Source organism: Dreissena polymorpha, chromosome 4, assembly GCF_020536995.1.
Source record: "Dreissena polymorpha isolate Duluth1 chromosome 4, UMN_Dpol_1.0, whole genome shotgun sequence".
Classification (NCBI taxonomy): Eukaryota; Metazoa; Mollusca; class Bivalvia; order Myida; family Dreissenidae; genus Dreissena; species Dreissena polymorpha.
In genome coordinates, this window is record NC_068358.1 from 63011965 (window position 1) to 63034196 (window position 22232).

The window sequence follows — 22232 nt, forward strand, 5'->3', positions numbered from 1 at the left end:
TCATGCGTCAATCACAGCCCAACAACAGACGCTAACACTATCTCTGGCATATCGGTAGTGTGTGTGAGATCTATGCGGACATGCCCAATGCGTTTTGCGACAACCATGGCAATCTGCACGAAGGTAGGGACATCCATGGCAAACAATCATTAGCCACCATAGCATCTCCACGCCACAAAGATATATTACATAGTGCAACAGCTGTGTGACCAGTCATTAAAATTTGTGCCTAAGAATATAATATAGATATATAACCTGAATAAATTGTGTGTGATATGAAACTTCGCCAAATTCTATGATTTATGTCAAACGTTCAGAATCAAATTTATATTTAAACTTTATTATACTATAATATATTATTTTGTTGCAATTATTCTTATAGAGCAGGGACCTATACATACAAATATAGGTTCATGTTTAGAGTCATTTCTTTAAATAGTCATCTCCATTAATTGATGCAATTAAGTTATGGTATTATTAATAGAATACTCAATTGTAAAAGATGTGTTTAAATGGCAGCAGCTTTTGTTAACCTTCACAATTACCACTTAATATCGCTGTTCATATATTATGGTTAGGAATTGATTATCCCTGCGTTATCCATTAGGTATTGATTGGTTTTTTTTAGCACAAGGCCATACTTAATAGACGCGTTTGTCGTTGAAAGGCGATGAAGTCATAAAATTGTTAAAGCTTCATCTACAAAAGATCAACTTGCCGTGATATAAGAAGCCTCATGGCTGCATTTTGGGTTTATAAGATTGTAAAATGATTTCACCGTAGGAAATAAAATACACCATTATCACTATCTCATCTTTTGCATTTGAAAGTTGTGTTGTACATTCTAAATTGCATTGAATATTATTACATTGCCACACAAATGATAAAACAAAACTCAACGTCAATAACGTATTACGCCGTTGACGCAAACATGGGTGACATAGTTCACTCGTCGAATGTTATAACGTCGGCATAAAAAATACAACAGAGATATAAAGAAGTGAAACTACAGCGGCTGAGGCAGTATTGCATTCTTATTATATACCATTTGTTGGTCCTGTAGTTAAAGGGACTGTCCAATGGATTATTTTCCTGAATTTAGCAGGCTATTATTTTGATATTAATTAATAACATTCGTTAATTTGAACCATATCCAACCCAACCTTTTGCTAAAGACTACAAAACTAAAGAGCAACAGCCAAATTGTATTACGACTTTTGCGTCTACCTTGGGAAATCCCTTTCTATTTGTATTTCGCGCTTCGTGTCACGTGATTCACACACAAACAAACAAAATGGCGGAGGCTTCGAAATCTACAATGAGCGTACCAGTAAGAAAATATGGTTTTTTGATTTAATCAAATATAATATATTAAGATTCCGATCTTATTTTATTTAATTCAACAAGATGAGTTTATCTGCCGTTGAATGTTAGCGGATTGTTGGTCTTTACCTTGCAATTCGACGCTAAATGTCGCTGGTTTACAAATTAGACGATAGTAGACGACTCCAATGCATGAAAATGAGAATCAATTTAACGTATTTTGATTTTATGATTTTCTCGTTTTGACTTGAATTTTGTGTTGTTTATTTTGCAATGTACGTTTTACATTAACTTTTAAATTTTGCTAATAGAAGCCAGTGGATTCTTCCACAGTAAATTCGTGCCAAGATCCTAAAGCACAAATAAGTCAGTGTATTATTTATGTTTTTTTTATTTAGGCCAACAGAGGGAGAGATGAGAAGAAGTAAATGCGTGAGACAGCCATCTAAGAGAATGTTGTTGTATTCTCAGGACACAGATTCAGTAAGTTTATTTTAATGCTGTTGTATGTACACATTTTAATTATGTGCCAGTTATTCGATAAATTCTCCCACCTGGTCAACCGGAGGGGTATAGTGAATTATGTATATCTATTTATGACCAGCCGAACTAAGAAGAAATAATAATATCACCCTTGTCCGCTCTGTGTTGATAAATGCAGGTTTGACTATAACCCATTATGATTTACAAGTTAGAACTATTATTGTAAAGGCCTGAGAGTTGAACAGTCACCTTGGCTAAGAATAGTAGGACTTTTTGCTTTTTTTTTTCACAATATTTAGGTCCGAAATCTGTGGATGTAGGCTGTGGTTGCAAATAACATGTAGTAAATCAAGAAATGCACTATAACTCATGTGATTAGGTCATGACATTGACATCATGATTTTGTCATTTTAGGGTTACTCTTTTTGCTATAATTTATTAGATTTTCTGCATTACTTGGTTTTTATCAAATGCATGATGTTTTATTTGTTACACTCAGGATTCAAGTCTACAGAAGAGTTAAGGAAAACGTCCTGCCAGAAAGATCCAGAAAGTTGATACATTAGCAACAATAACTAAGTGGTGCTCTTGTCACAGATGCCCACAATACGAGAGAGTGGAAGATCGAGTTTGCTGTGGGATGGTCCCAGAATTATGCTCAAGTCACAGACCTGTGAGTAAGATTCATGTATTATGAGTTTCTGTAACTGAATATCTTAAGTTTTGCAGCGTCATATTGTGTTATAACAAGGACTAAGAAATGGGTCAATAATGTTCTACCATGCAAACCTATTAAATATCCCATCTTAAAAATTAATCCTGCTATAAAGGCAATTTTGTCATGTGGGAAAATCATTTACTGAATCATTATTGGCTTATTAAAATGAATTTCAGCTAATGCCAACAAAGATGCTAAGTTCTAAGACATTGTGTAGTTGTTTGTCATCCTGCTATTTTATTCAATGCAATTTATGTTTTTACATGAGTAAAGAAAGGATTACTCTTTTTTTGCTTAAAAATTGTTAAGTTTGCATACAATTTCAATATTTTGTACTCCATTGATCCATTGCATTGATACCATCAACACCTTTCCACCCCTTTATATGAGTCGCGTCCTTAGAAAATTGGGCATAATGCATGTGCGTAAAGTGTCGTCCCAGCTTAGCCTGTGCAGTCTGTACAGGCTAATCAGGGACGACACTTTCCGCCTAAATGGGATTTTTGCTAAGAAGAGACATTTTAACGAAAAATGTCATAAAAGCGGAAGGTGTTGCCCCTGATGAGCCTGTGTGGACTGCACAGGCTAATCTGGGACGACACTTTACGCACATGCATTATGCCCAGTTTTCTCAGAACAAGGCTCATATAATCTAGTGTGCTGTCTCACTGACTGCTGATTGGAGTTACATTTGCAAGAAGTTTATAGTAAAATCTGTTACAATTTCTTTGTAGGAGATGACTCTTTCGGTGCTGGATAGGATGACCCTCTACAGTCAGCAGCAGTATCAACAAGATGTGTTTTCCTTTTATGCAGATACACTAGAAGATGTCAATAAATTTTTCAGACATGCTGCATACAGACAATTTACCATCTTAATGCATGAGAATAACTGTCCCAGCATGTTGTGTTAAATTAATAAGGGAGAAGTTTCCTAGTCCTTAAGGCCAGTGTACAGGCTTCGTACCAGGTGAAGGCCCAGTGTTCTAATAATTTTGCATATTTATGCCCCCCTTCGAAGAAGAGGGGGTATATAGTTTTGCACATGTCGGTCCGTCCACCAGATGGTTTCGGGATGATAACTTAAGAACGCTTAGGCCTAGGATCATGAAACTTCATAGGTACATTGATCATGACTGGCAAATAACCCCTATTGATTTTCAGGTCACTAGGTCAAAGGTCAGTGACTTGAAACAGTAAAGCGGTTTCCGGATGATAACTCAAGAATGCATACGCCTAGGATCTTGAAACTTCATAGGTACATTGATCACGACTGGCAGATGACCCCTTTAGATTTTCCGGTCACAAGGTCAAGGTCACAGTGACTCAAAACAATAAAATGGTTTCCAGCTGATAACTCAAGAATGCTTACGCCTTTTGATCATGAAACTTCATAGCTACATTGATAATGACTGGCAGATGACCCCTTTTGATTTTCAGGTCACTAGGTCAAGGTCACAGTGACTCGAAATAGTAAAATGGTTTCCTGATGATAACTCAAGAATAATTAGGCCTAGGATCAGGAAACTTCATAGGTACATTGATCATGACTGACAATGACCCCTATTAATTTTCAGGTCACTATGTCAAAGGTCAAGGTCACAGTGACAAAAAACGTATTCACACAATGGCTGCCACTACAACTGACAGCCCATATGGGGGGCATGCATGTTTTACAAACAGCCCTTGTTGCTATTCTTTTTCATTTATCAGACATAGAACTTTTCTTAGTTTTGATTATTTTTTGTTCTGGCTCCTTTTTTGAAACATTTATATTTATGCAAATCATTTGAGTTATGCTTAATCATTTGGATTTTTCAGTTCTATGCATTTTGTTTTGAAAAATCAATTTGTGTGAAATGTGCTAGTTTATTATTAAAACTTGCACAGCAGTTTTTACATTTGTATGCTTACTTTGGTGTCATTTGAATGAAATGCCATGAGTACTCTGGATTGTAAGATGAAAGAAATAAAAGAAGCAATGACATATTTCTTAAGAATACCCGGTACTATGTAAATAAACTTATTGAAAATCAAAATTCATTTCTTGTATACTTATTTTATTTTCTTGTTTGAACTTAATAGTTTGATATTTACACTTTTTAGCTCACCTGAACACAATGTGCTCATGGTGAGCTTTTGTGATCGCCTTTTGTCCGTCGTGCGGCGTCTACATTTGCCTTGTTAACACTCTACAGCCGTACAGGACACATTTATTGCCCAATCTAAATGAAATTTGTCAAAAGATTGGTCTCAAGGATATTTTGGATGAGTTCAAAAATGGTAACGTTTGCTTGAAAAGACCGTTCATAAAAACAGTCAATAGTGTATTACCTGTTTTTATTTTTTATATCTTTTGCTTTTATTCAATTTTAAGTTTGCATTTTGATTTTTTTATTATGCCCCCCTTCGAAAAAGAGGAGGTATGTTGTTCGCTCATGTCGGTCAGTCAGTCTGTCCGTCCACCGAATGGTTTCCGGATTATAACTCAAGAACACTTACGCCTAGGATCATGAAACTTCATAGGTACATTGATCATGACTGGCAGATGACCCCTATTGATTTTTAGGTCACTAGGTCAAAGGTCAAGGTTACGGTGACTCGCACAGAAAAATGGTTTCCGGATGATAACTCAAGAACACTTAAGCCTAGGATCATGAAACTTCATAGGTACATTGATCATGACTCGCAGATGACCCCTATTGATTTTCAGGTCACTAGGTCAAAGGTCAAGGTGACTCGACACAGTAAAATAGTTTCCGGATGATAACTCAAGAAAGCTTACGCCTAGGATCATGAAACTTCATAAGTTCATTGATCACGACTCGCAGATGACCCCTATTGATTTTCAGGTGACTAGGTTAAAGGTCAATGTCACAGTGACAAAAAACGTATTCACACAATGGCTGCCACTACAACTGACAGCCCATATGGGGGGCATGCATGTTTTACAAACAGCCCTTGTTTATTTTTATTTCGAGTCATTTTGTTTCACACTTGATATTTGTTAGATTAGGTTTCTTAAAATACATTTTAAACATGACATGCTAATGCATGATTAAACATTTCGAAATCAATAAAAAAGCAACAAGTTGCTGTTGAAATTAAAAAAAATAGTATCTTATTATTGTTCAACCATGTTTTGTATATTGTGTGCTTTCTTTATGTAGTAACCTGTGCAGACCGTCTACATTTTAGCTCAGCCGATTTTTTCCTATCTATTAAATTGATATACAATTGAGGTATTTTATTCAGTGTGATATGAACTTGATCCATGCATTGAAGTTTGATTTTTTTTACAAATTTTGTATTTTATTCATCTGGTGTCAGAAAATGGATCGAACTCAATACATGCACATAGAAATGTGACAGGAGTTGAGAACTCGTTGAAGTTGGTTCGAGTGTATGATGCTGGCATTTAATTATTTAGGTGATTTGCATTTCAAATGAGTATGGCCATTAAAAATTATTAAATGTTGATGTGTAAATAGAACACTGAGGCATATCTGGATACACTATCACATTCATAGTATCGATAATTAAAGAGGAAACTACTCTCGAGGTCAATTATAAAAGGCTTAGAGACATCGACTACAATGGTTTATTAAATACAGGTAATAAAGAAGGCAATGAAAAACACATATCGATAATCAAACAAAAAACTAAACATTTTGTAAGAAAAATTGTGTTCTTTACATGTGTAACAAGAAACCGGTGTAGACTGGTGATGCTCCCCAAAAGTTTTTTTTTCACAATATTGTACTATATATTCAGATAAAAGGAAACGTCTTAAGGGGCATAACTTTGGACAAAATTATACGATGGATGGATTAAAGCTTCATTGAATTCCGGTCAGTAGTTGGGGAGAAATAGCCCGGACAAGAATTGCACTAACTCTGTGAAAAATCATCCGACCAGAACTGGCTGATAATATGCACATCTCCTGTTGGTAGTGAAGCTTCCCATCAAGTTTCATTGAATTGCTGTAATAAGTTGCTGAGAAATAGCCCGGACAAGAATTGCACTATATGTACAATGGAAAATTTCAAAGGGCCATAACTCTGTTAAAAAATCATCTGAAGAGAACCGGCTGATAATATGCACATCTCCTCTTGGTAGTGAAGCTTCCCATAAAGTTTCATTGAATTCCGGTCATTACTTTCTGAGAAATAGCCTGGACAAAAATTGTGCACAGACGGACACATGGACGGACAGACGAAGCGGCAACTATATGCTCCCCCCAAAATAAATTTTGGGGAAGCATAAAAATGTATTGATAAAAAACGCACAAAATATAACATAAAAAAAATATTTTATGCTAAATTCAATATTAAAACTTCCTAAAAAATGTAATTGCATTGTACAACCAAGAGCATTCATTATTTATAACATTATGTAAGATTGTACATTTTCAAAACACTTCTAAAATTATATTTACACTAAAGATGTGAAACTTAATAGTTATCTAACAAAGATAACTTCTGCATCAACTTCAAATGAATATCAAACACGTCTTGGGCAACAATTCATTTTTTCGCTTTTCTCAATCTAGAGACATGCTGATCTCTAAGTATTGATGTAGGTGGAGGGGTGACGGGGGCTATAGTTGACCTAATTCTTTTGGAGTCTTCAGGCAGCTGTTCACATTTGCCACTTATTCTTTTCTTGCCTATGGTGAATTCATTTATAACTTCAGTGATCAAACCGGTTATGTACCGGTATGTTTTTTTCACAGGCTTTGTGCTCCAATTACAAGCAGCTTTTGAGTACACCTTTTTTCTCCTGAAAGATTGTTTTATAACTGACATGATGTTTGAAAAAATGAAATGACAATTGCTAAAATAAAACAAAAGAATAAAGATCTATAGACAATATATATGCCATAATATAAATTTACTGATTCAGTGCATACTTTGCTGCAGTAGTTCTTTTATGACAGGAGCATTGTTTGCAAAATGTATACTTATTATTCATATCACATGAATGTGTCAAATTTGAGCTTAAATACATCATGTTTGTAAATTCAATTTAATTGTTAATAATAAAAACTTTCAATAAGTAAACATAAATCTGAAAATTGATCCTTACAATTCAAAATTTAATAAAAACAGGAAATGTGTTTGTCAGAAACACTATCTCCCCTACTGCGCCACTTTGATTTATTTTATTTTATCATTTGGTAGGTTCAGATGAACTCTTTAAAGCTTATTACTTCTCTTGAATTTGTTTTTTTTTACCTTGACCTTGAAGGATTATCTTGACCTTTCACCACTCAAAATGTGCAGCTCCATGAGATACACATGCACGCCAAATATGAAGTTACTATCTTCAATATTGCAAAAGTTATGGCAAAATGTTAAAGTTTGACGCAAACAAACACACAAACAAACAAACCAACATACAGGGCGAAAACAATAATATAAATACCTCTCATTTCCTTCTTTGTCCAACAAAACAGGACGATTCAAGTGTTTTGAATAATCTATTGCTGCTAACTGACACCTGCATAGCTGAAAAAAATAATTTTAGAAATGAAACTCAGAAAATATCATGCAACTCATGTGAAATTCTGCCTTTAGGACTTTGATGATGTTACACTAGATATGAACTAATTCAACATCAATGACTTGACATATTCATAATCAGAATTCATTTCTTGATTAACTACTAGTTGTTTAAACATCCTGTGAACAAAAATACAAAAATCCTGTTCATAAATAATTTTACTATCACATGATAAATCAAGAGCACCGCGTTACGGGTGCCACGCTAGGCTTCAAAAGCTTGTCATAATTTTTTTTTAGAGGTCACAGGGACATTGACCTTTGACCTAGTGACCAAAAAATGGGTGTGGCGTGTAGAACTCATCAAGGTGAATCCACATTTGAAGTTTCAAAGTTGTAGGTGGAATCACTTTGATTGTAGAGCAAAATGTAAAAGTTTTAGCACGACGCCGGCGGACAACACGACAACGAGCAGCTGGCTGACGACACAACAACGACGAGCTGGCTATGACAATACCTCGGGTTTTCTCCGAAAACAGCCGAGCTAAAATATATTCATATTTTAGTCATTCAGGCAGTTTATTACTAGACTTGTCACAAAGGGTACATCATTTTTACACTATTAAAATGTAAATTCTCAAAAAGAAAGAGCATAAATTCCTTTGTTCAATGAATGAGCATGTGTTCATAAAAAAAAAGAAACACTTTAACAAGTGTATTTTTTAAACATTTAACTTTTTATTTACCTGAAAGCATTTCGCTTTGGTTTGGAGCGTATCAAAAGATGATTGTTGAAGCTCTCTAGTTCAGAAGTAGTTCTGAAATTTAAAAGCATTGTACATTTCTAAAACAAATCTTTTATACTTATAAGGGTTTGTGTGTGTGTAAGTCAAATCGTGTTCATTATATAGCAAAATAATTACGGGAATTTATAGAAAAGTAGCTATGAAACACAAACTGAAAATGAAGAAGACTTACGCATCGATCAATATTTCCATCATTTTCTCGTCCTTTTCAATCCCAGTAGCTTCTTTAACTCTTCTCCATCGATCACACTGAATACCAATGTCTATTATCCTTTCCCTTTTATTACGCCTGTACCTTGCATCTCTTGTTTTTTTTTAGTCTTAGCGCTAGCACTTGTTTTTGTCCGAACCATCTTGAATTCTATTCGACCGCATATTCGTATTTGTGAAAAGTGATTTTCCAATAAAAATTGATTTAAATATGAACTATATTTTATTGGTTTATCAAAAATATTCAATGAAAGTCAATTATTTGCTCAACAAGCTAAATCTCTTTCTTTAGAAATAATGTAATTTCTATGCCAAAAATAAATGACAGTACCATGTACCACGTGACTTTTCAGCTGATTTTCAGCTACATTTATTTTTAGGTCAAAAACGTCGAGCGGCGTTTTTGAAATATAATATGGAATTCCCATCCGCTTGGGCTTATGTGTTGGTTTGTGTTATACTTCCTTTAGTCTGCTTTGAGTTTTTATATCCTTAAATCAAAGGCGATAATCGTTTTAAATATCTAAAACAATAATTTTATATTTTGTTCAGACCATAATCCATTGGACAGTCCCTTTAAGGCAATGGCCAAAACAGTACAAAACAGCACAATACGAAACAGCATGCACACATAGAAGAATAAAGCTGGGGTCGCCGCATTTGAACGGTCCATGCAAAGCACTGGGGGTTTAAACCGGTTTAAGAGCGCTCAACCTCACACTTGGCTAGCAATATTCATGATACAAAAGTGTAAATAAAATGTAAACTCATATAGCATTGCAACTCAAATTAAGGTAGCGCACCTCTAATGATTTCCCGCGATTTATTTTACGATCATTGCCGATCTTCAATGATCGCTTATTTCCGAGAGATGCATTTTATTTTTTTCAAACTTATGCATTCAATTTAATTACCATGTAATTAATTACTCAATGGTAGGAAGGAGACCCAGAGTAACAGAGTTACAACTTTTTGAGGAACGATGAAATGAAATTACGAACAAGTGTCAACTACATCCCTTCTTTTAACAAAACAATTTAAAAATATATAGTTAATATTTAAGATCATCATCGTGCTAATACAGGAAGAAGCAGCGATATTGGGTGTAAAAGATCCATATTACATAGCTTGGTTGTTTATGTGATTGCTTAACAATAAATCAATCGAGAAACGCCCGTCAGACAGATGACCTATGTATGTAGCCAAGACAGTTAAAGTAGATTGGATGACTTAATTTAGACGCGATGACACGCCAGCAGCTGACGTCACCATTAACGAAATACATTATTATTAAAGGGGCGGTACTGTAAAATCAAATGAAATAACAAAAAAATGAAATGAAACTGAAATGGAAGAAATAATTATAAAACTAAACAATAACGAGCGCGCGTTACCCCGAGCCATAGTGCTACTGATTAAAGACGATGGGAAAATCGAAGTAATCTCAGGTTACGAGGTATGCTATAGTCTGGTTGAGCCGTGGGTAATTTTCATAAAGTTGTTACATCACAAATATTTTATAAATATATGACCATGAATCATTATGAAAATAATTATTAACCTTTCTTCTTTAAGATTTGTTGCTTTTTTCCAAATGTTTATCGTCTTTAAACATCAAAATAATCGTCTGTGTTGATAGTGTCAAACTACCATCATGAAAATAAGCTTCCGGTTGATTCGTGGGTTCTGATTGGCTGCCAGAATTTCAAGATTTGCAATTTATAAATAGCCTTTAAACTGACCTTGCAGGACAGATTAATTTCTTGTGAAAAAATGTCAACAGACGATGTAGCATGGTAAATACTCCTAAATAAACGATGTTGTGTTAGTTTGAAACACTATATGACCAATACATAAATGTCCTTTCATAAGGACCTATCAAGTTATAATGAATTACACTATTTACTTGTTTTTGATGGGAAATAAATGGTGACCGTGTCAAAACATTTTTCCGTAACGAACTGCATCATGTGCGAACGTTCTATCGCGAGATTTCACGCGATTTCTATACCCACGAATCAAACAGAACCCACGACTCAATCAGTAACAACCATATGGCACAAATATTGTAGATAGAAATTAATAAATATATTACGCATGTAATAAAAGGTAACCAGGTTTAAGCAATATGATGTCTTAGTTCGGAATGAAATTGTTCTATTAGTTATGTGTACTGTTCCAATATTTTAGTTACATATGTGTACATTTTTAACACAAAGCCTAGTTGCAGTACAGGAACTGAATATATACTGATGTTGTTTTTTCACTTGAGGCTGTTTCCAACAGGAACGGGATCATTTATAGATACTTTCTCGACCAATATCAAATACGACGTTTTCTCGAGTCAATGATGACCGATACGATAAAAAGGGGAGCGAAAATTTATGAAAATCAAAGTGCAGATGTAGAAACGGAAGAGAAACGCGATGATGACGAATCTGTTGATCAAAAGGAGGACGAAAACGAAAAAAGCGATGCACATGTAGATATAGAAGAATGTGAAAATGAAAACAACGAAAGAAAGGGATGCAGTGATTGCATGTGACAACAACGGCGTTATAGAGTGCGTAAATGTAGAAGATTAATGTGAGGAAAACAGTCAATATGGCGATGTTACTGTAAGGGAGAAAGTAAATGAACATGATATTCTATTGACGAAGAGAACAGGGGCGGGGACGAGGAAAGTGAAATTGAGGAGAGGAGAAGAAACGAGTTTGTGAGGCTTCAAATGGAGAACATCGAAAGAAACATTAAGTCACAGAAAAACGCTCGACAATATGCAAAGAATGAATGTGAAGAAAGAAAACTGAAGCATGAAATCAAGACGGGAGAGCAAAACACAGATGACGTATTTAAATATGTTTTAAAAGCGAAATCTCGGGACTGGAGGGGTTTTGAGCAACATGTAAAGAAAGAAAGGACGAAAACATTGATCTAGTCGACGACGAAACGACTTTTACCTGGCATGATCACTGGGATGAGTTAGCGATATCGGCGGACAGAACGGTCAGTTATAGACGGGGAAATAGGTCGCGCAGAAACAACGAAGAACGACGGAACAGAAGGAAGCAAAGAAGATGAACAATACTGAGTGACAATGACTTTATTATTATTATTATTATTATTTTCCGTTAGAACATGCATAGTTTTTAATTTGGTTTTAAAGTTTACCTGACGATTAAACATTGATGAATTATGCCTTTCTTATTCTTCTGCACGACAAATAAACTCAAAGCTGCTCATTTAATTTGCGTGGTAGACAATATTATGCTTTAAATGTATTATATATTATTCTACATACAATGATGTGTTTGTGTTCATATATTCACACATTAAAAACGCGGTTTAGGACGTGGCTCCTTTCATTTTAGCAACGGATATTGCATTCACACATTAAACGCTTTATTAGAGTTTTAAATTCAATAGATTTGAGACTGAATAGAAATACTCTGGTTTTCAAGTAACTACATAAACTTTTCTAACTCTGGTCTGTACATAAATGTCAAAGAGTTTTGTTATGTAGACATGCAGTTATCTTTTTATTCTGATAACAAGACCATTCTAGAGTTCAGTACCTTCTGCAAAATGACCTAAGTGGATCTTCTCAATTTAAACGTAATACATATCGTTACTCCAACAGCCTAAACTTAATAATGACTGACTTAAATGCATTGCACGTAAAATATATGTTACATTTGATTTCATATTTCCTATAGATTACATTAATATTGTAAAGCTGTGCTACACATCGGTATACTTAATTGTCTTCTTTGTCAAGTTACCCCAAAGCAATTCATTTTCATTAAATGCCATGAGGTATTTAAAGTGAGCTCTGTCGTTTATTTTTATGGTAGCGCATTGAAAAACATAGCAATGAAACGTCAAAATTAATTAAAAGCGGTCGAAAGCGCAGACAAAAAAATATTCATTTTGTGCACAAACAATCATCTGGCCACCTGATTGTCTCTGCATTGTGTTTGTGATTGTTGAAAACTACACACGACGTGTGCAAATGTGAAGTTTCTATTGTCACACATAAATGCCAGACTAAAGGCAGAGGATTTAGTTTTTGAACCAATTCTGTCATTATGTAGGCTTTAATAATCGGGTACTTCATTAACATTCTTATCCATGTAATACGTTCGGGCAATCTTAATGAATCACATTTGTTTTGAAGATCAGTTATAGTTTCTTCTATGTAATTGTGTGCGCTGAGCAAAAAAACTATGAAAGAATTACCCTTTAAGGAAAAAAGAACAATCTATGTCGTGAACAATGAAGACTTATCCAATTAAACCAATATGAATAATTGTTCAGTGAACAAATAGGGTGCTCGGCAAAATGAACAATTAGTAGATTAGTTTTTTTTATCATGTTGCGAGGTTTAGGTACGGCAATCATTTTGTTGTGATCTAACTGAAAGTTTTGGTCCTTAAGGGCTTATATAATAAAAACAATCAGTAATATGTGAATTTGCTTAGTAACGACGCCATTTTGAGTTGACAAAGAATTGAATTTTACTTTTTTTCGTTGAAGATGTAAAACTTCGAATAAATCTATAGATAGTGCTGTAAAAGGTATGTGCACAATTAAAAGAGACATATCATAAGACTATATTTTCAGAGAGAAATGTTGTTTTGATTTTGTTGTAATTTGGATTTTTGATGTTTTAAGCAACACTAGTCGAATAGCGGAGGTCAGTTAACCTGCTCACCTGCTTGTTTAATCTTTGTTAAGGGGTGTTGCTGCAGTTTTGCTGATTTTTTTCCATCTAATAGATTTTGTCCAAAATTTATATTTAAGATATATATACAAATACTATATGAAAAATGAAATAAAAACATAGGGTCACCGGCCTTGTTTTGATTTTATTCACCATCATATAACATTTACTTTTTCAATAAAACTGAAAAATCTCTAAATGCGTAAAACAATTAATAACGGGAAAATTGGCAACATATAGATATTATATAAGCTAAGATACAGCATATACCATTTAATTTAACCACACACTACCAAGAAAATGGAGTACACAAGTTAAATTTTAAGAATTGTTTTTTATAATTGTTATGTCACCCCAAAAAACGTCATTTTTTTACTATTGTAACCCCATAAATGGAAATTTATTTTTTCTGTCTAATAGAATTCTGCGAAATATATGTTCAACTACGTATTGTCATCATAAAACACAAATAAAAAAGGGGGTCACCGCACTTTTAACAGAGATTTTTTGTTTTAACAATCCCTACCGTCAACGTCAAATTTCATAAAATATAGCAATTAGGCAAAACCCAAGTAACGGTACATAGATTGTTTGAAATATGCATTACATTATAAATTGTTTACAATCTTAACTGGGATTGCAACAGCTAACCCAAAGACATTAATATAAGACAATATTTAATCACAAACATAATACCATACAGTATCAAACTTAATAATTAATTAATAACTTACGTGTACTTGTTCACAGATTTCGGCATGTTTTGAAGTTTGTGATTAAATGCTTTAATTTGATAAATGTAAACAACAGGACTATGAGCTCCACTATAAAACAAGAATGGAATTAAAGAAAGTAAAAAAAGTAATAAAAAAAAGTTGACCCCATTTGGGATCGAACCACTGACAATTATATTATGAACCAACTCGTTCATTTCTGATGATTGTGATAACAAAAATATTGAGTTGTGATACTAGCATCATCGGTGTTGCTATAAATATATCCTCGAAAAAATAAACTGCCACAATACCCCTTAAGTGCAAATGCTTATGCCAATAACTGACACATTGAACTTACGTTCTTGAATGAGTCGACGAGTCGATTCACTTTCGTTATGTTATGACACTTAACATTTCGTAAGGTCCTTGTGAGCGAGACTTATGACTCTTTGCATAATAAAAATATAAATCGAAAAAGAGAAAATCGTATTTTTTTTGTTCAATGCGTCAATTTATGAGGAAAAAAAAATGTGTTCTAAATTTTTATCAGTTTTCAAATGACCTCTGAAAACAAGCCAATTTATTAGCTTTGTTGGGACATCTTCAAAGAAGCTGCAGCAATTTTAGAATCTTTATTTTACAAACTACTGGAATGAAATATTTCAAAACATGTCCAATTTTAAGATAGGTGAACAGTAAAATTGAGAACCTGCAAGTAAGAATGGAGATTAAGTTGGTTCCTTTTTCCTAGATCCATATTCCGTATTCGAATAAGGAACAGTTCCTCATTCCTTATTCAAGCTTAATATATTTGATATAGGGTTTTCTAGAAAAATAACGCTTACAATTCGTAAGTAAATCAAAACAAAATAACTCAAATACATTTACTTCATGTATTATGTTACATATTCATGTTTTTTTTTCTATGTTTTTTTTTCTGCGCGCTTGCAAAGGATTTCTGTTTAAACCGGAATTTTCTAATTCGAATACTAACTTCACATAAACAACTAAAGCATATAACATTATTTTTAATTGATGTGATATAAAAATGCAATCTAGTATATTTAGACGTCTTTGTTTGTACCGTAATTACTCTATGTTTTCGGACACTTAAAAATAATAAAAAAAATTCGTGTACGAAAACATAGATACGAAAAATATTTACAAAATGCAAGTGTCCGAAAACTTAGAGTCGAAAATTGAAGTGTCCGAAAATAGCGTCAATTGTATCAACGACTACCGGTAATAGCATGCGCTTGTAAAATACCATGCCGTATAGTATAAATTATAGTTATATATATTTGCACTGCATTTTAAATAATTTTAAATGCTAAATTTATTTGACAGAAAGCTACTACAAGGTTGTATTTTGACCAACGAGTTCAAAGATGAGAATGTGACGTACCGATACTCGCTAGTATGAACCTGTAATTAACGCAAAAAAGCAAACTATGAATTCTTTGTTCATTTCAGATAGTTGTTTTCTAACACCTTCCATTGTTCGTGAAACTTGCAATAGGGTGCATCACACTTTGAAGCGTTTAGTATTTGTCACAGTTATTTTACTTAGAAGGGGTAGGACCACTGCGGTAGATAATTGAACCGTTAATTGGTACTGCCCCTGGTAAGTGTCATAACGCTTATGCTATCTGGCGGAACCATTGTTTAATACCGGTTTACAAGGTTATTTACCCAATAACGCAATGTAATGGTCCGTTGCCCTCAGGCATGCACCTTCCATGTTTTATGATGTTAATCTGGTTGTAAAACCCCATGATCGAATTGCATTAGATATCGAAAACAGGACCGAAATTTGGTAAAATAGCGCTGTAAAATATTCTGTCCGAAAACTTAGAGACATAAATAATGGACGAAAAATCGTGTGTCCGAAACTTAAGAGTCATGAAAAATAATTATTTTTGCTAAAAAAGGGGGTGTCCGAAAACTTAGAGTGTCCGAAAACATAGAGTAGTTACGGTATTTATAATTCAGTTTCTTTTTCGCGGATAATTAAGGGAAAAGGAAGCAGATCCTTAATTCTTATTCAAACCGAATAAGGAACTGGCATCTTCTTGCTTAAACATCAATGAATTTGATGAAAAAATGATTCATTATTTCTTATTCAATATAAAAAGTGAAACTCTAGCTGCTCCAGCTGTATTGCATTTTTTATTAAATACGTTCGTGGTCCTTTATTTATGGCAAGTGACCAATTGCAAAAACAGCACGGCACAATACAAAACAATATACACACATAGAAGAATAAAGCTGGGGTCACCGCCTTGGAACGGTCAATCCAAAGCACTGGGGGTTTAGACCGGTTTTAGAGCGCCCAACCTCACCCTTATCCCAGCAATATTCATGATACACATACGTGTAAATAAAACTTAACCTCATAGCATTGCAACTCAAATTAAACACTAATAAAAGGGAATTAAAACGCATTAAATTTAGTTGCCATTTAATTACTCAATGGAAGGAAGGAGACCAGAGCAACCGAGTTATAACTTTTTGAGGAACGATGAAATGAAATTACGAACACGTGTTAACTACATTCATTCTTTTGTAAAAAGATTTAGGAATATAGCAGCATATAGGCTAGTTAATTAATTCAGATCATCATCGTGCAAATACAGGAAGAAGCAGCAATATTGGCTGTAAAAAATCCAAATTACATAGCTTGGTTGTTTATGTGACTACTAAAAAATAAATCAAACAAGACAAGAATCGCCCGTCAGAGAGAAAATATTAATAAAGTTTAACGATATAAACCCGATGACCTATGCATGTAGCCAACACAGTGAAAGTGTGTCGGATGACGTAATTTAGAAGCGATGACACGATGACGTCACCAGTAACAAAATATAATATAATAAAAGGCACAGTAATGTAAAATAAAAAAATATTAAAGGGACAGTACTGTAAAATCGATTTACCAATAAAACCAGTTGTGTTTATTGAATATTTTAGAATCAAACATATAAAATAATCATTCCATTAATAATTCTAAATTTTAGTAGAGGAAGAACGATATAGTGAATCGAAAACCAACGAGCATGTGTTTTTAAGTACGTCAGCATCATGCCTATTTGATAAAAATGAGTTAATTAAATTGAAAAGTTTTATATAAACATTTGCTTTAATATATTTAAATTTTCCAACACTCTTCAAAACATCTCCATAAAATGATGGGTGGGACATTAGTTAAATGCCATTTTAAAGAAACATTATATTTTGAAATTAAATCACTATACTCTGAGTGAAATTTAGCGAATTTACGTCGTAGGTTATTATAAAAAACACTTGTTTTAGCAATTTCTTCGTTATATACGATTACAGTTTTTAAAGTCTTTAACACATGAACATACTCTGGTGTAACGTACCAACTGCGAAATGTAAATACCATAGGATGGACCTTTAGGGATGTTACCATCTAGGAAAGGAAAATTCACAATTTATAGTTTGTCGTATTAACGTGTCTTAATCATATTAATATCAATAGTTAGATGTAAGTTTAAATACGCAGCATCTGTATTGGATTGACACGATCTATTTAAGACTAGTTCTTTATGGTAGATTCTGTGAATATATTGTTCAAAATATGGTTTATCTAAATTCTAAATCAATGTAACTACTAGTTAGGTTAAAACGATGAATCAAATCTAGTTGTTGTGCTTTCGATAATTCTTACATAAAATCGCTTTCATAACAATATAAAAATAGATCACCTATAACAGATCACGTGATAGTCAAGATGGCGACGTCCATACCGAGACAGTTATTTTTCGCCGTTTTATACCCTTTATTACTTCTGTTTATTTTTTAAATGACGCTCACTTTCCAGCCATATCAGTAAAAAGGTAATCAGCGTTTATTTCGTATTTAAATTCGCTTTATATCTCGACTTTACTCGGTGCAAATTTTCTTAGTGGAGCCCTAATTAGGTCATCTCGCTAAGAAATTTTGCACCGAGTAAAGTCGAGATATAGAGCGAATATTACCTAGAAATAAAAGTCAGTAGCTTTCTTTCTAATATGGCTGGAAAGTGGGCAGAATTAATAATAATAATACAAGTAATAAAGGGTATAAAAGGACGTAAAATACCTGCCTCGGAATGGACGTCGCCATCTTGTTTGTCACGCGAATACTCCCTCTGCTATTAGTGGCGCACAATTAGTAGCCATAGTAACACCGATAATTTGTTTAAATATTTAACCATTAAATTCAACAAACAAGTTATCCGGAAGAAAAGTAAGTGTTGCACAAAAGTCAAGACAAGTTTAAATGATGTAATTATCTAATATCCGAATAGTAAAAAAGCTGTTTTAGTATTAAAAGCAAGATAAGAACTATTCTCTGTTGCAAATGTTTTTTTCAATCAAAGAAACGAGTTTGGATTTTATTAAAGTGTTAGAATCGTTGTATATAGTGTAGAAAAATCATATGTGCTTATTTGTCACACCTTTTTTTCAATTTTTCGGCACAGCTGTTTAACGTCACTTTTGACCTTAGGTGACCTTTTGGTTACATTCATAAAAATGCCCGCGGCTACCCACGAATGAATACACTTCATTTAGTCCATTGGCTGATTTGAGAATACCACCAGAACATTGGAAACATGGCCGCGTCTTTCTAACAATGTTTTACTGCGTGTTCAGCATGAAACAATTTTATCTCTTATGAAAAGGCATGATAGATAGAACAGTTTTACACTCAACTCTTCACATCAATACAATTTGTGCGTAGATTCTACACCTTTGTCAGTTCGCGGTTAGTGTGTGTGAATGTCAGATACCTTATGTGCTGACCGGAGTTCGTGGCCTGTAAAATAATCGTTATATAATAAAGACGCTATAGCGTGAATTAGGTGAACTGGAATTTTCTTTATACCAGAAAGATGTTAAATGAAGATATCCAGCGATATAATTATGGTATGTCAATAATAGATTCTTGATGTGTTTTCAACAATACCATGATAAAGATTATTTTTAATTTATTTAACAAGAATTATTCCACCATATTGACTAATGTATTAAGCAAGAGCGCGATGATTCTCGATACTGTTAATACTCGAATCAAATAGCAATGCCCGACAAACCACTAAAACAGGTTTGTTCGAAGAACGCGCGTATAAATATTAAAAATATATACGGATACTTCGCGTGTGGCCGGTTAACTCATATGTTTTAATTTCACTTCCACTATTCTTTTGGTTTTTTGTTTTGTATCTATAGGTTTATGACCAGCAATATGTAATACTGTAAAATAAGCCGCAAAAACTCCGCGAAACATCCCGTACTGCGTGTGATGCAGCTAAGAACTGCACAGAAAAAGACATTCGCTATCCTTGATCTCATTCATTGAACTCTTTACCTTTCATAAACTCCAACCACAATCAACGCCGTATATCCTTTTTTTTAAAGATATTTCTTGTTTAAACGTTATACCAATATTTAGCCATATGATATCTAATAGCACTCAATGCGGATGTTAAATACATTGATAGTTAATGCTATATTCTAAAATCTTTTTCTATAAAGAAGGAATGTAGTTGATACTTGTTTGTAGTTTCATTTCATCGTTCCTCAAAAAGTTGTAACTCTGTTGCTCTGGTATCTTTCCTACTATTGAGTAATTAAATGGTAATTAAATTGAATGCGTTTTAATTCCCTTTTATTATTGTTTAATTTGAGTTACAATGCTATGAGGTTAAATTTTATTTACTCGTAAATGTATCATGAATATTGCTTGGCCAAGTGTAAGGTTGAGCGCTCTATAACCTGTTTAAACCCCCAATGCTTTGCATTGACCGTTCCAAGGCGGTGACCCCAGCTTTATTCTTATAAATATGTGTTTATGTTGTTTTGTATTGTGCTGTTTTGTGCTGTTTTGTACTGTTTGGGCAATCGGTAACTTGCCTTAAATAAAGGACCAACTAATTGTTTATAATTGGAATTCAATACTGCTCTAGCAGCTGGAGTTTCACTTCTTTATATTGAATTGCACATCAGTTAGATGTGTGCTGCGTGGATGCAGTAGCGTGTATCCCCGTACACATCTTCGATGTTGTTATATTTTCAGCCTTCAGAGGCTGGTAGCGGTATTGTTATTTTTATCATTTTTAGAAACCTTGTTTAAGACCTTTCTTATACATAGATTCTTATGCATTCTCTGTATTTATAAAGTAAACTTGTATGTTCATCAATTGAGAGTTCTGCAGGTTATACTGAATTTTTACAGACCCTTATCTGACAAGCTGCCTTTTTCTCTTTTATGTTTGTTGCCTTGGCAATGTGTATTAATGTAACTACAAGATTGGTGGTCTCGCCAAATTATAAAACTATGAACAGATTGATAACAAAACACCCTAAAGTTGTTCTCTCCCCATTGAGAATTCCGATTGCACGTAGTATTCATTTGCCGTTTAATTATAGACAATTACTTTTTTCTAAACCTACAGTGAAAATAAGTTTACTTCGAACATCTTTCATTGGAGGTACATTGCGGCAGAGTTCTAGTTCGCAGCGTTATCAAGCTCCGTGTAATCGGTATCCTACAATAAATAAGTGCATTCTAGGAAGTGTTTATGTTGCAAGTTTTTAAATATGTCCTCTTTTATTCTTTCATCTGTTAATAACCGCAAATTTTTAGTTAACATTAAATCCGATGTCTCATGAAATTCTATGCATGTAGTGTATGTCATTACTTGAAATGTACCCGGTTGTGGTGCGCAATACGTTGGGCAGACTGGTAGATCACTTAAAACACGTTTTAGGGAACATTAAAAAAAAAAAAAAAATTACAACTTTATTTACCAGCACTTTAATAAAACGGGTCATAGCGTAACAAATATTCAATATATTCAACATGTGGAGCAACTTATTTTTGATAATAGTACTTCAAATCGGTACCAATTAAAACAAGGTGCATGTCGGAATTTAAATGGATTAAACGTTTGCAAACAGCTTACCCACTTGGATTAAATTATAATATTTTAAATGTTGGAACTATTTCAAAAAATAAATCAATTAATTCATTTTCTCTGTTTAGTTTAACGTCTAAGAAATAAACGTTCACACGGCATAAGTAAAAATGGTAACATAAGGCGTAAATTTAAACGTCTGCTTTCTTTTAATGACTGCTGCACATTATTACAAAATGGGGGTAAACATAAATTACTAAGTGCACTTTGCTCTCTTTCTGTTTCTTCGTTGGCACATATTGATAAGGAATGTAAACTTATTTTACTTCAATCTGACCCACTATATGAATGTGCTTGTGTTATTGAATATTTCACTGACTACTATCTCAAACCTTTTATTGAAAGTGCACATGACAAAACTAGAAATCGTATCAAAATTGAGTTTTGTAACAAAGGTCTTGATTTAATTGACCTTCCAAAAATATTCAATGATAAAAATGTGCGCCGGTTGATACCCCATTATTTCCGCAATACTGAATCACCACTTATTTGCTACAAATATAGTAAACCTGTTAGAAGTATCGTTTTTAATTATAATTTTATTTCCACAGATATTAATGTAATAAGAAATTGTCCTACATCATGTGACTGTTCTAGTTCTAAATATATATATATGGTCCAGTTAGACATGTTATTACTGGGGACCTTAATTTCATTCAAAATAAAAAACCTTAGAAATTTACTACGCAGAGGCCCTAAGTATAGACTGCCTATTCCTGTTGATTTTGATGACTGCATTAAGAAAATCGTAACATCCTTACACGATT

At 33.6% G+C, this 22232-nt stretch overlaps 2 long non-coding RNA genes across 2 annotated transcripts; one reads left to right on the forward strand and one right to left on the reverse strand.

The window, feature by feature from the left end:
* The first annotated feature begins 1205 nt into the window (after window positions 1–1205).
* On the forward strand, window positions 1206–5585 carry LOC127876306 (uncharacterized). The gene is made up of 5 exons (XR_008047773.1): window positions 1206–1330; window positions 1722–1806; window positions 2306–2479; window positions 3259–5050; window positions 5195–5585. It is a non-coding gene; the product is annotated as an uncharacterized LOC127876306 (long non-coding RNA).
* Window positions 5586–6107: 522 nt separating this feature from the next.
* On the reverse strand, window positions 6108–9564 carry LOC127876311 (uncharacterized). The gene is made up of 4 exons (XR_008047781.1): window positions 9007–9564; window positions 8775–8846; window positions 7952–8034; window positions 6108–7306 (listed from the first exon to the last, which is right to left on the reverse strand). It is a non-coding gene; the product is annotated as an uncharacterized LOC127876311 (long non-coding RNA).
* Between the last annotated feature and the right edge of the window lie 12668 nt (window positions 9565–22232).